General features: G+C 36.8%; 2 pseudogenes; both read right to left on the reverse strand.

Moving 5' to 3' along the window:
- Window positions 1-220: 220 nt before the first annotated feature.
- LOC143558970 (aspartic proteinase PCS1 pseudogene) lies at window positions 221-1,922 on the reverse strand (annotated as a pseudogene).
- Window positions 1,923-14,061: 12,139 nt separating this feature from the next.
- Window positions 14,062-16,423, reverse strand: LOC143558956 (L-type lectin-domain containing receptor kinase S.4 pseudogene; annotated as a pseudogene).
- Between the last annotated feature and the right edge of the window lie 1,068 nt (window positions 16,424-17,491).

Consider the following 17,491-nt stretch of genomic DNA (forward strand, 5'->3'; position numbering starts at 1 on the left):
AAATAAGATTTTTATTAAATAATTCTTTAGGTAGGACTATATGTATGTGTTTGCTAATAGTGGGTACAGCTACTATCAACTATTTACAGGTGAGTTATATGAGAGTCAGAGAATGATGTCTTTATAACATGTGTTGACACATACAGATACCAAAAAAAAGTCATACCAAATGAAAGAATAGTATTGATTCCATAATATTCAACTCTAAATACAAAACATATACTTCTAATCTAAACTTTATAGGTCCGGTCATGTCACGTTTTATGAAGTTTATAAAACAAACAAAGTAACAAATTACAAGTCAATTCCAAGCTTTTGGCTAGCAGAATCACACCTAACCTCAGCAAACCCGACCCGATTATTCACAAGATCATACTCCATCCACATATCTTGTTGATGGTGATGTCCGATCACATACGCTTCAATCCCCAACAAATCCGAATTCCCAAACGTTAAGCAATACACGTCATCGCTCCCCGTCATCAAACCCGCCACTTTAACCAACAGTTTCGGGCCCGAAACCACAAACTCCGCGCCCCGAAACATCATACTCACACTCGGTAACACGGGTAACCCGACCCGACTTTTTTCAACCCGGTAACAAAGATCCATCACACCCTGATACACAAAATCCGGATCCTCATATACCCGTAACACGTTCCGGGTTTGGTTCAAAAACTCGTTTCTCAAGGCGGTGTAAACCGGCCCGAGAAGGAAAGTAAACTGGGTAGCCGAGTCAATCATTGTTTGACCCGCACCAGTATGGTCGGGTTCGTATACGGTTTTAGGTAACGGTAAAACCGTACCCGACACCTTTATTCCCTCGAGTTGGACCGTGTACGCGACACGGTCATAATAAGGTAACGGCGTTGTTATTTTAACCAACGCTGTGTAATTTAAAGGGCGTGTTAAATTATTATAATTATTATAATCTCCTAACATTAACACGCCCGTATAGTCCTGACCCGCAATACAATACGAAAATTTCGGGTAACCCATTTGATTAATAAAAGATAAGGAGCCCCGGTTCATTCCAATTAACCCGGTGGATAATAAATCCTCATTTTGGTTCGAACTCGAACCGGTGTCCATGCAACCGAACGTCACATTTCGGTTCACGGATCCATCCGTGAACCGAAACGTGTCCGACGCGAGGTTTCCTTCTACGGAACTCGCGTCGGCGTAGGAAAGTGTGGCGTGACATAAATTATTATTGTCACAAGAAGGTGGTACGGTGAAGTCACGTGTTTGTGTCGTGCAAATGGACGAGGAGCACGGGACAGGTGTGTACGAGGTAGAATGTAACGGGTCGTACGATGATGGAGTGGTTGGTGTCTTTTTGCAGTGGAGCCATGAGAGCTCTGAGCCGGTGTCTAATACCATGGTGACCGGCTGAGCCGGTGAGCCGACGGTGAGAGTGATTGTTAAGGAAGCATTGTGGTGAAATGAGAGCTTCTTTGGAGGGTTTGTGAGTAGCAAAGATGTAATTGATTGAATCTTTAGGGGCAAAATTGAAGATCTTGTTTGTAAGAATAAAGAACAAATGAAGAACAATTTACAAAGAAGATGATGATGAATAGTAGTAGTAGTCATGTTACAGGGTTCGTGTAAGGGGTGGTTTGTGGGTTTAATGTATAAATATGAAATAGACAAAGATTGGGTTTTTATTTTTTTATATTGTTATTATTATTATTATTAATTGTTTTTTGATGGTGTTGTTTCTCTCTCACATAGAAATACAGTGAGTGTGTGTGCATTGCTGGCTATGTTTTGTGTTATACAGTGGATGGTAAAAAAGGACACCATACTTTGTACTAGGTGTGTGTCGATTTAAGGATTTGTGTGGGTTGTGGAGGGCCTACCAAAAAAAGCCACATACACAGTAGTAGAGGTTTTTCTTGTTTTTGGAGTTGTTTTGTGGTCACTCTTAATTTGAATTTGAAATTGCATACAAGAGGTGTATCATGTATGTTAATACACATGCACACACTTATACCGGAGATATTAGCGAAATTATCGACTTGTGTAACCGAAGAGTGATTATATAAAGATTTGTTAGATACTCGGATATGTAGAGATTATTTTAGTCTGTTGGTTATTGGTTATGTAATCGAGTTATGTATTATAGTTTTAAAAAAAACAAATTTTATAAAACTATAATACATAAGTGAAGTAGAAGTGAGAGTATTTTGTTATTTGATATAATGGATTTTGTTTTAGCTACTTATGATGAAACCTAATTTCGAGAATTATGATACAAAGAAAATTGAACTGTGTATGAACCGATATTGAAAGGGACAAATGAAATGGATATTTTCTAGAAGACCTTTCTTCTCTAGAAAACAAATATTTTATTGTTTCAAAGCTGTAAACTGAAAATAACATTTAGGACTAAGATTATTTTACAGGTTGTCTATTTATTTAATTTAATTATTTTTACCAACTAAAGTCTAAATTCTAAAGAAAGGAGGTTTACAAATTACAATACAAATTGTGTCGTGAAGGCGTGTTAATCCATGTCATAGGGACATGATTGCGTCATGAACACCCCACCCCTCAAGCATTCTAGGCGTTATGGAGGCCGAGCGCCTTGTGCATAACAACGCCAACACAAACATTATGGCAGGTCTACCCCGCTAACAACCAAGCACAAGTTATTTTTTGTTTTTCATTTTCTTTTAAATAGTTTAATTATTATTTTAATGTCATAGTGACAATTAATCCATAAAAATTGGATGTGGCTTAATGATAGAATACTCATTTTATTAGTGAGAAGTAAAAATTTCAAACATCAATATCACCAATTTATATGAGAGATATGAGGGATGGTCCTGACTTGTCAGGGTTCGAGTCCTTATCTCACATGCTTTTACCGGCCACTCGTTGTCGTGCCGTTTGGCGGGCGTAGGGGTCAGGTTTTATCCGGGGAATCCCTCAATAGGTGGACTGCTAGGGGCTTCGTTTGTCCAGACTCGTGGCCGGCGCGGGCTACCGTTAGCCTATGTGAACCGCGTACGAAGTACCCGACGTTACTTAGTTGGTCGTTCAAAAAATACCCCATAAAATTTAAATTAAATAGATGACTATTTATCTACGTATCGTAACATTCAACTTTTGTTAGCTATCCATAACATGACCTAGAAAAACCCTTATTGCAAATTCATTGATTGTTTTCGTGGTTATTATTTTAGCATAGATAACTCTTTAAGTTGTTTCTCTTTATTTTTTATTTTTTTTAATAATATTGACCTTTCAATAAAGAAAGAAAGAAAATAACTCTTTAGAATTATTATTTATATATTAAAGCCGGTTTACATCCCCATCCAATTTCCGAAGACCGTTCAAAATGAAAAAAAGAAATGGTACTTTAAAGAAAAAGGTTAGACTAGAACTCTAACTAATAAATAGCTTACATACAAAACAAATAAAAGTAATAATAGTTTAAAGAATAAGTTTTCATGTGTGATATATTTTTTATTTCCAACAAATAAGTGATGTCACTTGTGAGTTTTTAGATGAACATAAATTTGTTTGATTACTAAGGTTTTAGACTTAATTGGTATAAAACACAATCTTATATATCATACTTTATACTTTGAAGTATAATTACTCTAGTTTAAAACAACAAAGTAATATTGATTACTCTATTTATTTGTACGTTTATTAGGTTAATTTCAATTGTTTAATCATATTTTTTTTAAAGTTTATATTGGAAGGGCTCATTTGAAATTTTTGAAAAATAGATCATACGGATAGGGTAAATGACCATATGGTCCGTTCAGCAAGTTGTCATTCACTGCATGGAGATGAGAGTTTCGTTGCATTAGGGTTAAATTAGAAAACATGTAAGTGTTCGCACAGTCTATTTGACGATTTGTTCAGACTTATCACTTTTTCCACCTTGCGTTATACGTCTCTCTCTCTCTGCTTATGTCCACTACCTTGTTTTACGCATTATTTAGCTTCGGATCATTCAAGGACTTCATTCATGCATACAACTCGGCTCCAAGCTCCTTCTAACTTTTTGGTGATTGTTCTTGATGTTATGTGCTTATTCTTCATTTTCTAGTTTGATTTTAAGGAATATTGCTTTTTTGATCACTTGTTTTGTTGTTTGGAAGCTATTGTGAATCATCTCAGTAGTTGCATATTTCAAGTCATGTACAACTATAGAAATGTGATAATTGGACACCATCCCCTTCTTGTATGCACCAGCTTGTCAGGGCATGTATGACTCGTATGAGATTGTGTGCACGACAATGGTACGGAAATGTCAGTGCTACAGTTTGGCCCTTCTATACGCCTCATATAGTTTTTCGTGGATAAAGTATATTCCTCGTGTAGCGCTATACGACTTGTATAGTTCTTCAGTGATGAACTACATGCCTTGTGTAGCCCTAGAAGTCTAGAACGCCTCATAGGTATATATGACTTTTATAGGTTTATACGACTCAAATACATCTGCACTACTTGTATACTTAATAGTTAACGATGATGACAAAAAAAAAGCTAAAGCTATGAAACTCGTATAACATGAATATGGTATGTATATATGGTGGTGGTATATGGTCAACATGAATCTGTATATATTGTTGAATAATAGTATAAATGTCATCTTTACTCGTTTATATTAGCGAAACCAATTTAAATTATGATTTTATACTTATATTTTTCTTAAACCTAATATTTTATATTTATCATTTATAATAATTTATCCTTGTTTTAGGGAATTTGAATTTGTTTTGTTTTTCTTTTGCCTTTTTATTTAAAATTTTAAATTTGGAAATCCTTTTCATTTTATTTGTTTTCTCTTTAGTTCGTTATCTTTTGTTATGAAAGCATTCATTCTGTTGACAATTACGACAAGTTTAATATATTATTCACCTTATGTTGTTTGTTTTTGTATTTAACAATAATTTGACTCTTCTTATGAATCTTGTGTTGAGGATACGTTGAGCATCATGGATGTTTTCTTTAAACCATCCAGAAAGTAGAAAATGACACTTTTAGAGATAGCCTTTAGTTGCTCATGTTGGGAATACAAGTAACTTTCATATTTTCTTTTACCATAGAGTTCTCCTTTTATCGACAACAATTTTGTCAAGAAAATGATAATGGTGTTTGATTGAGGTATTGCTTTTGGCTCATTATCCCTCTTGCGAGCAATACGTAGCAAAGCAATAAGGTATTTGTATTTGTATAAGGTGTCATAAAATCATCATGTCAACAAATATTGCCCACCGTGCATACCAAGAGTTGATAGATTTTTGTTACGCGGGTGAAGATTTCCAAGATAGGCATCCATCAGTGGATTACTCAAAACGTGTGTGTGATACCGGAGACAATGCCTTTCTTATGCCCCCAACATATCTCCTGTGAAACAAAACGATGTGAGATTTTTCTAGGTGTGACACAACTTCTATTTACATGTTATTTTGTTGAAGTTGTTCGTTTTGAAGCTACAATACATGCAAAATAATTATCCAAACTGAGGCCTGCCCTGGGGGGGGGGGGAGTCAACGGCCCACAACCCAACATTCCGCTAGTCCCGTTTTATTATTATTATTATTATGAAAAACAATATGTATGTTTAATGTTTACACTTAATTACATAACAACTAGTTTGGTCTGATGACAAAGGCGTAAGACTCCCAATCAAGAGGCTATGACCCATGGGTTCTAGTGTTATTTAAGACGTGTTTAAGCTTATTTTTATACAATAGTTTTTTTACACAACCCAAATCATAACCAAGTAAGACAATTTAAAAATTAAATTGTTTAAACCCAACAAAATACTCATTTTACTTAAGGCCTATAATATATATTTCACCTTCGGCCCATTTTATTTCCTATTCTTGGAGCCAGCCCTGATCTAAACTATTCGTTTATTAACATGAGCTTGAAGTTGCGATAAACACATAAACAACCAAAGTGTGACTGAAGAAGAATCTGATTCAAATTGCGAGGCAAGATTTAAAAGCCAACAAATTTACTAGAAAAATTTATAAGAATTTATGATTATAGAAGTTGTGCCATTTTATTTATATATTTTTAATTACTAATTTAATATGAAATATATTTGGGGTTGTATAGTAAAGAGCAGGGAAATATAAATTGGATGTGGCTCAATGATAGAGTACTCATTTTACAAGTGAGAGATAGGGGGTTCAAACCTTACTATCACCCAGTGTTTTAAAAACCGGTTTTAAACCGGATTTCGCACAGTAAGCCGGTATTTTGAGTCCGGTATTTTTGACCGGTTTGCTAGTATATCATATCGGCGGTTTTTGTCTAAAATATCGGTTTTTACCGGCAAACCGGTTTTAAGCCCGATAATTTTTTGATATTTGCGGCCCATATTTTTACAAAATCACTTTCAACTCAACAATTAACATTCAAACGTGTAAACTTTATGACTATTTTTTTAAAATTGATGCTTTTGGATTATTTTTTTAATATAGATTAACTTTTGGGTTAATTTTTGTTATATGAATCATTTAGTTTTGAGTTATTTTTGGATTAAAGTTATATTTATAAGAAATTATAAGGTAAACTATTCAACCGGTTGAACCTCTCGATATAAACCGGTTCAACCGGTTGTACCATTTTTTAGTCCAATCCGATACAAGTAAATACCGGCTTTTAAAGCATTGCTATCACCAATTTATATGGGAGATATGAGGGATGACCCTGGTTTGCCAGAGTTCGAGTCCTGATCTCACCCGGTTTTACCGGCTCTTCGCTGTCGTGCCATTTGGCGGGCGTGGGGGTCGGGTTTTATCCGGTGAATCCCTCAATATGTGGACCACTAGGGGCTTCGTCCGTCCGGACTAGTGGCCGGCTCGGGCTACCTTTAGCCAATGAAGGCCACGTACGAAGTATCCGACGTTACTTAGTTGGTCGTTATAAAAAAGTAAAGAGTAGGGATGTGTTCAGAATTTTTCCTTTTGTATTTTTAACTCTTGTTTCGATTTAATAGTCTAGCCAGTTGTCTGTTTCCTCTTTATTTTACCTTTTTAGATTCGTCGTGATTATTTATATTTTATTTGTTTTTATAAATTTTTTGCCTAGTGTTATTATTTTACACCTGTATAGTGTCCCTGTATTTTTAATATTCTAAAAATATAATAAAAAACATTTGATGCAAAATTTGAAACATATAACTACTCTTTGAACTTTGAATAAAACCAGATTAGAAAAGAATATGGAATTTTGGAAAGTGGCAACGATTGCTAAATATAATATACTAAAACTAGTATTAAAGGAGCTTTAATAATGCCTTAGTTTTTTCCAAGGGACACCAAAGTTTATGAGGTTTGAAATGTTGCAGAAACTTATGAATGATTTATTACATCATACATACTTGACATATCAAAGATAAGATATTTGGTTATTTGGTTTAGAAAAGAAGAGTTCAAGGCACAATCTTAAAATGACTTATACTTACATGATGTGTATAGATAAGGCTCCGCCTCTAACGATGTGTAATGGTTAAGACTTCACTTCTAATTCTATGATCACGACTTTGAGCTTTCGGTTAGGTAACGTTTAGGAGTAACCCAACACATGTTATAAATGAGTTTTGAAAGGACTTGACACAACTCGAAGAGAAAAACAAGTTAAGCCACCGACTTATAGGGAGATGGAGTTGCGTGGGGAAATTTCTGATATTTTGCTTGAGGTATCTAGAACGATCTTCGGGACTTCATGTTTGTCACATGATATATTTGTTAATTCTTTTGAAATCCTAGCAAAGATTTATCATGGTAGTAGTTGTGACGCTATTCGTGAAAATAGAGAGAAAAGAGTTTGTTTCAATGTTTTTAAGTCATAAAATTTGATTATTAATATGTTCACATTTGTTTCAAGAGAAAAACACTTGATCATGTAAATATCTAACTTGACACCTACGTTGACATTGGCAGTTTAATGCCAGTGGTCCCCATTTCGACGGTTGCAAGATTGTTCTCTAGTTTTTACTTTTTACCTTTTATTTTATTCATATTTTATTGGATGGTAAAATGAACATTGAATTGTATAAACTATAGACTAGAGTATAATATGATGATTTCTACCTATATTATTTGTTCGTTACGTTTATTAAGGAAATAAACATATTTGTTAGTGTTAGAGCACAAAGAGCATGAATAACGTAGATCGGCTAGAAACTTAAAACTCATAAAATAATGCAAAAGTAAAGGCAATTTTATCTTGGATGGTGTCGACTTCTATGCAGCCGTTATGATGTGCATAAATGGGTACTTGTCTATGTATGTTATGCGTGCGTGCATATAATTTCCAAATCTGGTATGTTTGATAGCTCATCTAAATGATTATATCAATAGACTATCTCTAAATCGGTCACGGTACGGTGCATTTAGTTCATTAAAAAGTCATCTCTTAATGGTTCATGAAAACTTTTAATTGGTAAGTTTTAGAAATATACTGAAAAGCTACATCTTAATTGGTAAGTTTTAGAAATATACCGGTCATGTTTCTTAAAGATTTAACACAAAATTACCAAACAACCCTAGCTAACAGGTCAGGCCCCTACTATCGGCTTTGTAGAGATATTTTAAGAAATCTGCGATCAATAAGTGAGCACACATGTGGTCACTTTTTGTTAAAAATATTATTAAATTCGTGTTCATCTCAAAGCTTTTGGATAACATTTTTCTTGCAAATTAATGGCGTAATTCGTGCTACAGTTCTTCAGCAGGAAATTTATATTTTTGTTTCCAGAAGATATTAAATAGCAAGGTTGAAAAAGAGTATATTCAAAATAAATTTAATTTTTTCTTGACTTGAGTGATAATAAGATTTCGTTTTTAACTTTTTAATCCATCTATTCAAAGATATTAAATAGAACGTTATTGTGTGTGTAAATTTTTATTGTATTGAACATTGATGGTACTATATTGAAAGGCATTTTGAGCAACTAGATGTCGAAAACTCGAAGATGCCATTGTCATGCAGCAAAAAGGGAAAGAACCACTCGGATGGTAGTGGATTTAGCAATTGGCCTAAATGTTTCTAGACAGTCAACACCCGGTTGTTGTTGTAAGCCTTTTGCCACAAGACACACACTTACAATCAATAACATTAGCGTTAGAAGTAGGAGGCACGAGTGACCAAATAGAACACACCAATGAACTGACATGACATATTGTTTGCTTCATCGTATCCTTAACCTCTCAACATTTTAAAACTTCATATTTAGCAAAAAAGAAAAATCGTCACAATTCCAATTCTCGAAACTAACCTGATATCCGATTTTATTTTGATTGGAATTTCGATGGTCACCTTACTCGCTTGTCGCTTCCTCTTCGTTTAACACATTACTATCTTAGTTTTCTTTTTCCTTTTCTATCGATCATTAAGAAATATAGGGTGAGCTTGTTTATCACTTTATTGGGCTAGTGGGAAGAAATGTAGAATATTTAGGCCCAGTAAAAGGCCCAACCTGGGCTCCAGCCCACCATTGTATTGGTGATAGGAGTAGGGATGATTGAAGAGCATAGCTAGGGATGATCATTCAAACCGGTTCCTGGAACCGAACCGGTGGACCTGAACCGGAACCGAACCGGTTCCTACCCGTTTTTTGTAGGAACTGGACCCTATCTGATTCAACCCGATGATCCGGGACCGGTTCTTGAATTTTCGAGTTGGGCCGGGTAGGAACCGGAACCGAACCGGAACCGGTTCTGGAACCGAACCGGTTGGAACCGGTTAGGAACCGGTTCTAGCCATTATAACCATTCTAGCCGTTGGAACCTGGTTTTATGGCCGTTTTTTGACCGTTGGGTCAAAAATGGCCGTTTTTTGGCTCCCCCAATCACCCCACTACTAGTATAAATAGGTATTTGGTGTCATGGGTTCATCACAACACTCAAAACGCAAACCCGAACGCAAAAAAATACAAAAAAACGCTATTACAACGTTTTGAGTTCTCTAATCTCTTGTTTTCTCTTATTCTATATTCATATTTGTTGTTATGGCTGCCTCACAATCATCGGTTGGTCAAGGTTCCATCGCCGAACCAAGTTTCGTTCGTATTGTACCTCATAATCGTAATCAAGAGATTTGGTGCAATTGGGATTTGGTTGAATTGAGTGACCATTCAATGAAGGTTCGATGCAAGTTTTGTGGGATTTATTTAAACCCAATTTCGAATTCAAATTTGAAGAAACACATCGAAAAACCGTATTGCAAGGCGTTGAAAAAGAACGTCGATTCGCAACAAACGCAAATGGATAGTGAAGGCGGAATATTTACATACCAAATTGATCGAGTTCAAGATCGTATGGCGAAGTTTGTGATTCAAGAAGCTTTGCCGTTTAGCCACTTCGACAACCCTCGCTTAACCGCCATGATTCGAGATACGCTTCAACCACAATACACTCACGTAAGTCGTCATACTCTTAAACGTTATTGTTTAAAATTGTGGAAGAAGGCCAAAGAGGTACTAATTGCATATTTTGAAAATATAAATACGGGAATAAACTTAACTAGTGATGTTTGGTCGGCTCCACATGGTCTACCCGAATCTTATCTTTGTGTCACCGCTCATTGGGTAGACCCGTCATCGTGGGAAATGATGAAACGCACCATTGCTTTCGAACTCTTTGAGTATCCACATACGGGAGATAATTTGTTTGAAATTTTAGATTATGTTATAAAAACTTATAAACTAGAAAATAAAATATTTTCAATGGCATTTGATAACGCGTCGAATAATACATCGGCGGTTGATAAATTAAAATTAAAATATACGCCGATTTGCAATGGTGTATTTTTTCACTCAAGGTGTGTTGCACATATCATTAATTTAATCGTGCAAGACGGACTTGCTTCGGATGAGGTTACATCGGTTATAAACGATTTTAGAATAATGTTACATGAAGTTTTTAAGAAAAGTAAAAAAAGACAAATGGAATATAGAAAATTTTGTAAAGATACGGGAAGAAAAGCTTTGGGAGCTAATTGGGATGTACCTCATCGATGGAATTCCACTTGCATAATGTTACAAAGTGCTTTGAAACAAAGAGAAACTTTACAAATGTTTCATTCTAGTCTTGCCGAGGATGATTTGGCAATCCCCTTTTCAAATGAGAAATGGGAAATTATCAATGACTTATCGACTTTTCTTGAAGTTTTTAAAACATCAACTACGAAATTATCGGGAACGTATTATCCGACAAGTCCCTTGGTTCTTTCGGAGTTATTTTTAATCGTTAACAATCTTAAAGAATTTGAAAATAAAAGTCCAATGTTTTCAAACATCATATTACCAATGAAGTTTAAATTAAAAAAATACTTTCTTGAATTGCCACCGATTTTTACTTGCGCCGCCGCTTTAAACCCAATGTTAAATGTTACGGGGGTTGAATGTGTTATAGACGAAATTTTTTCAGGCTTAGATATGCATGAAGTTGACCCAAACTTTTCAACAGAGGCAAAAAATTATTTTAACTTGAATTTTAAATTTATGTATGACTTTTATTTAAATAAATATGGGTCAAACATACACATGCCTACGCCGGGGGGGTCTTCATCAAGTTCAAGTGATACTAGAGTACGAGATCCCATGATTAGCCTTATGAACACCGTTCGCAACGTAACGGCTAAAAAACAAAGGGTAACACCCTTTCAAGCGAACTAGGAAGGTATAGTGCATATGATTACTCTACCGGTTTATCCGAAGAGGAATATGGCACTTTTGATGTTTTGGCTTGGTGGAAGGTAAAGGAAACCCAGTTTCCGATTCTTGCCACCATGGCCCGTGATTTACTAACCGTCCAAGCTTCTACGGTAGCTTCGGAATCCGCTTTTTCTCTTAGTGGCAGGGTAATATCGGTGAGAAGAACAAGACTAAATTCGGAGTCGGTGGAGATGTGCATTTGCTTAAAGGATCACTTGGACTCAATCGATCGTATTCAACACGTAACCACTCTCGAAGATGAAACACCACTTGATGTTCGAGTGCACGACGAACAAGAAGGCATTTCTACAAGTAATTCCGAGGAAGAAGTCGCCGCTCAATAATTACGACGAACAAGAAGGCTTTTCTAGAAATAATATGTCACAACTTTATATTTATAAGTTTAATGTTTTGTTAGTTTGTTTTTGAAGATTTTAAAACATGTAACCTTTTTTTTTTTGAACTTCTTAAAGTAAATAAAATGAATTTTATGTTAATTGTTTTGTTTATTTTTCATGCTATACAAATACGAATCGTAGTTTAGAATCCAAATCGCAAACGAAAAACGAAAAAAAAAAAAAATTTTACACTGTAACCGGTTGGAACCGGTTACAGTATAGGAACCGGTAAGAACCGGTTCCATAGGTTAGGGGTCCGAGGGTGGGAGAACCGGTTCGGTTCCCTAACCGGTTCGACCCTGGAACCGGTTTAAAAGGGGATTTTGATTATAGGAACCGGTTAGAAACCGGTTCCGGTTCCTAATCCCAAACCGTTTTGAACATCTCTAAGCATAGCAGAGATTGAGATAGTTAAGGTCTCAAATTCATCACTGTATTTTGTTTATAAGTTCTAATTATTATGTCTATGTGACTATGTTAATAATTCATTACAACTGCAGAGTGATATGATTCAAGCAACATCTAGCGCTAGGAATCCATGTTGTCCTGCTAGCCGGAACACATCTAGGTTTGTTTTTATGCGTCATTATCTAACGGGTCATGAATATGTTATGGCCCCATGATCAATGAATGTTATTATGAAGCGACTTAATTTTGCTATCTTAAAATGGCTAGCGGCGCAACTTGCTACCCATTTGACTTTTATTTCAACGTGAACACTACCTTATTCATAGATTGTTAACACCAACTAAAAAAGGTTAAGAGTTTTTCTTTTTGTTTTTGCCTTTTTAATCTTATAACACCATCTAGCTCATGAACTTTTGGAATTTGGATATGATGTATTAGGTAATTAAGTTATCCCGAAGGTAATAAGGCGGGTAGTTGTGGGCTTCAACGTGGGTGGCAAAGTGACATGTCATGGCTTTTTAAAGCCCCGCACACCATGCCGGGGCGGTAAGGGAGGAGCCGCTAGTGTGTTAACGGGCAGCATGGGGGTAAATGGTGGGGTTGTCTTCAATAACAATTACATAAGTGGTAAGGGGGCTTTAAACCACGACGGGACTTTTAGATTAAATAATCATTGTCTACGTAGCAGTAACGTGGCGCTTCAACTTGGGGTTTAAAGCCCATCCACAACAACCAGCGTAAGTGTTGTTATCCTTTTGAAATATGAGCACATGCCAATATTTTTGTTGTTTGTATGGAAAACATGTAGTTGTTACTTTGAACAGGGAATTGCTTCTCATATAAGAGCATTGGCAGACCAACTAGACAGGCATGATCTTAGATGTTGTGCTAAATGCTTAGATTGACTTATTTTTGTTCTTGTTGTTGAGGTATCTGACTTGACCACCAAAAGAAAATGGTTGCTGAGCTGGATGGTCATGTCATGCCCTATGCACATGATCAAAATTCAAAATGGTACTCATGCTGATTCTTTTCATCATATCAACATTTTATGATCAAGTTGTAACATTAAGGCTGAGGGGTGTGGGGCGCTAACCTGGGCGCGAGAGCCTCTCCGCTCGCGCCCCCAGGCGCTAACCCCACACCACCGGGGCGCGAACCGGGGCGCGAGCGCGAGCCCCCAGGCAGGCGTGAGTGTGGTCGCGGGAGAAGAGAGAGAAAAAGCTGGTGTGGATGCCCAAAAGAGCCGTTGAGCTCAGAATTAATAAAAAAAAAACCTTAAAAACCTTAAAAAAAAATCCGCTGGAGCCCCTCCACACCAGGGCCAGGGGCTCCAACGGGGGCTCCAACACCCCCCTTATCCAGTTTCTCTCTCTGCCACACGTCATAATATTATTGGCTGGAGCCCCCACTGGAGCCCCCATTAGAGCCCCCCACACCCCTTAGCCTAATATGGTGCCATTTTTTTAGTTTTAAACACCCAAGTCACTGATTTGTTGATTTTAACATAAAAATTAGTAGTTACATTTACATAACCATAACTAGGCAAAAACAAAAGAAAATCAAAACAAAACATGCCCAAAAAGTTGGGGAAAATAAAATCTAACATCTTAACTTGCTATCAATTGAGGAAGGTGTAGTAAAACCTGCTTCAACATCAATATCCTCAATTCCAGTTGACCAATTACTTACATTTTCTAAAAATGACGAAGACGGATACGAATGCACATAATCCTCAAACTCCCACCTGTGGCTACCACCCTTCCCGCCACTCTCACACGGTGGCGCTATACTTTCGGGCAAGGGGATCTCTCCGTCCAAGTACCTAACCACTTGTCTCATAGACGGTCGAGCTGTTGGCGAGTTACTAGAACACATTAATCCTAACTTAATCACCATCAAAACCTCCACTTCATCAAACTCACCATTCAGCTTTGAATCAACCACTTCAATAACTTCCTCTTTGGTCCACTTGTCCCAAACCCAGTCAACCAATATGAGTTCCTCTGGCAACGCCTTCGGCTCGGTTGGCCTCCTCCCACAAACCACCTCTAATAACAAGGCACCAAAAGCAAACACATCGGAGTTCGTGGTGGGCTTACCAGTTCGAGTCAACTCAGGAGCCAAGTAGCCTAATGTACCCACAACTTTAGTTGTGCTCGAGTTTGACCCGTGCTCACACAACTTAGCCAACCCAAAATCACCTAGCCGGCCATTTAGTTCCGAATCTAACAACACGTTGCCCGCTTTGATGTCTCTATGAAGCACGGTTTGCTCCCATTCTTCGTGCAAATACAATAACCCACGCGCGACATCTTTTATGATCTTGAATCTTTGCTCCCAAGTTAATATAACCTTAGGATTATCATAAATGTACTTGTCTAAGCTACCATTAGCCATGTAATCATACACAAGCAACAACTCTCTTTTCTTTCTACACCAACCTAACAATTGAACCAAATTTCTATGACGAAGCCGACCAATGGTTGATATCTCTGACACGAACGTCCTCATTCCTTGTTCTGACTCATTCGAAATTCGCTTTACTGCAACCGGGGTTTTAGATTTAGGTAAAACCCCTTTGTAAACGCTCCCGAATCCACCAAACCCGAGTAATTCCTCCTTTTTAAACCCCTTTGTCGCCCTTTTCAACTCTTTGTATGAATATCTATGAGGGCCAACATCAAGCTCCCAATCTTCAATCTCATCCACATTATTCAACTTCTTGATCACGAAAACAAGAACGACGACGACCACGATAGAAAGAGCTAAACAAACGGCTACCGACACACTAATAATTAACCGGGTGTGTTTCTTTTTAGTCCCGGGTATTGGAGGCAAGTGATCAAGATCAAAAGATTGAGCCTGTCCACTCATGTTAAAGCTCCAACCAAATACATAATGAGAACTTGCTAACACACCCGTTGAGGCTGAAAACCCGACATACATGTAATCTTGAAAAACACCCGAGAGGTCCAATGGAATCGACAAGATCGGTGTACTCGGTTTCTCTGAGTTTGGTGAAAGTGTGACATTAAGTTGAGGCTTTAAAGCATCATAATACACCCAAGCTTGAATCTTTTTCCCACTTTTTAAATTAATATCATGTTCTTTTGAATCATTATCAAAGAACCCGGCTTTTGTCGAATTCTTGGACATCATGGAGTTGATATTAATACCAACATGGTTGCCATCAGGATCACCAAATTCCAAATCTTTAACAGTGTCAAACTCTATAGCAAATAAATGGTTAGACGTGTTACCGTTGTTTGTAATGTTAAGGAGCCCAAGATATTGATTCGGTTGAGCCCCGGTTAACTCTTTAGATGGGCATATGGTGAAAGCAAGCCCATGACCACCTAGCTTTGTATATTCGGGCGTGATGGCGAAAACAAATGATGTAGAGAAAGAAAGAGGTGTTTTCGTGTTAGAATTTTTAAAACGGATTGGGTTCGGGTAGAACCCATGACCGATCACACTCGGGTTTGCGTCGGTGAGTTTTAGAATGCCCGAGGGGAGGATATCGGCTGCCCCGTTGGCGGATATGCGGTTTTGGTGTTTGAAGCCATTAAAAGTGAAGGAAAAAGATAAAGATGGTGTAAAGAGAGCAAGCAAAGGCAAGAGGCATGTGATGTGTGGGAAGAACATGTTTTGGTAATGTAATGAGAGTACTGTTTTTGGATGTGTTTATATATATGCAAATGTTGTGTGTGATAAATGAATTGTAGCATGTGTCTTATTCAATTGGTTGGAGAAGAAAGTAGAAGCATGAATTAAAGTAGTGATGGTTGTGAAAAGTTAAGTGGATGAAATGTAGCGGGTCTAGTCTGGTATTTTTGTGTTTTAAATGATTTACATCTGTGGTTAGTTAGGCAATATATGGGTGGGATATTTTCTAATAATTTGTTAAAAGTTTTCAATAAAAAAAAAATAAGAATAAAACATAATAATGCAAAAAGTTCAAATTCTTTTGGAACATTTAGAATGGAATAAGTTCATATCTGACTCTTACACCTCAAAAACACCCCATTTCCATGACTTTGAAGAGGTCGGGCATAAGTGAGATGGAGTATTTCGGTAACATAACTTAAATATTTAATGTTTTTATTCAAAAACATTAGTTTACTTCACTTGAAAAGTGAAAAATACATATATTTTACTTTTTAGCTTTGAATCTTTATGAATAATTCATACATTTTTTTGCTTCAAATAACACTGAAATTAAAATTATCACAACTAAATATAAAAAATGGTGATAAAGGGAAATATAAAGATTAGTTTAATAGGATTAGAAAGAAAATATGATAGTGTTTGGTATGTAGTAATGACATGAGTTATTGTGAGAGAATGAGAAAACGCCACTAGTGCCATCACCACCATCACTGCCAAGCTACTACAATCGTCACAACCACTGGTCACCACCCCTCTACCATCGCCGTTGTCGGTGCCGCCGCCGCCACCACCACCACTATTGCAAATTTATTTTCGTAGTTTTCTATTTTTTATTTTGAGATTGAAATATTTTTATTATTTATATTCATTCATGCACTTTTTTTCCTACTAAACAACATAAAGTTATAATTAATTCCATTCCATAGATTAACCAAACAAGAAAATGAATCGTAATGATCAGTTTTATTCCGTTGTCAGTTCAATTCATTCTTCCGTTTCATTTCTTCTCCATTTCATCACCTCAAACCAAACATATGTGACTACACATTCAGTTACCTAGTTCGTATTTATGATGATCTTAATTGCGGGTACTATTAGATATATGTATGGACATGGATACGTGTCAAACTTTTTGTGTATGGACCATAGAAGTTGAGGGTGGCTGAAGAAACACTAATCGACCCCGGGCAGATTACGGATAATCTGGGGGTTAAATAGATGTTTCCCACGAGGGTTAGGTCCGGCAAAGATGGTTGTTCTGATGACCTGCAAAACAGACACCGTGAGCTCGTCACTGAGAAGGGGGGGTACC

This window comes from Bidens hawaiensis, unplaced genomic scaffold, assembly GCF_021521415.1.
Source record: "Bidens hawaiensis isolate Kalapana, Puna unplaced genomic scaffold, B.hawaiensis_p1.1 tig00019676_1, whole genome shotgun sequence".
In the NCBI taxonomy this organism is placed as follows: Eukaryota; Viridiplantae; Streptophyta; class Magnoliopsida; order Asterales; family Asteraceae; genus Bidens; species Bidens hawaiensis.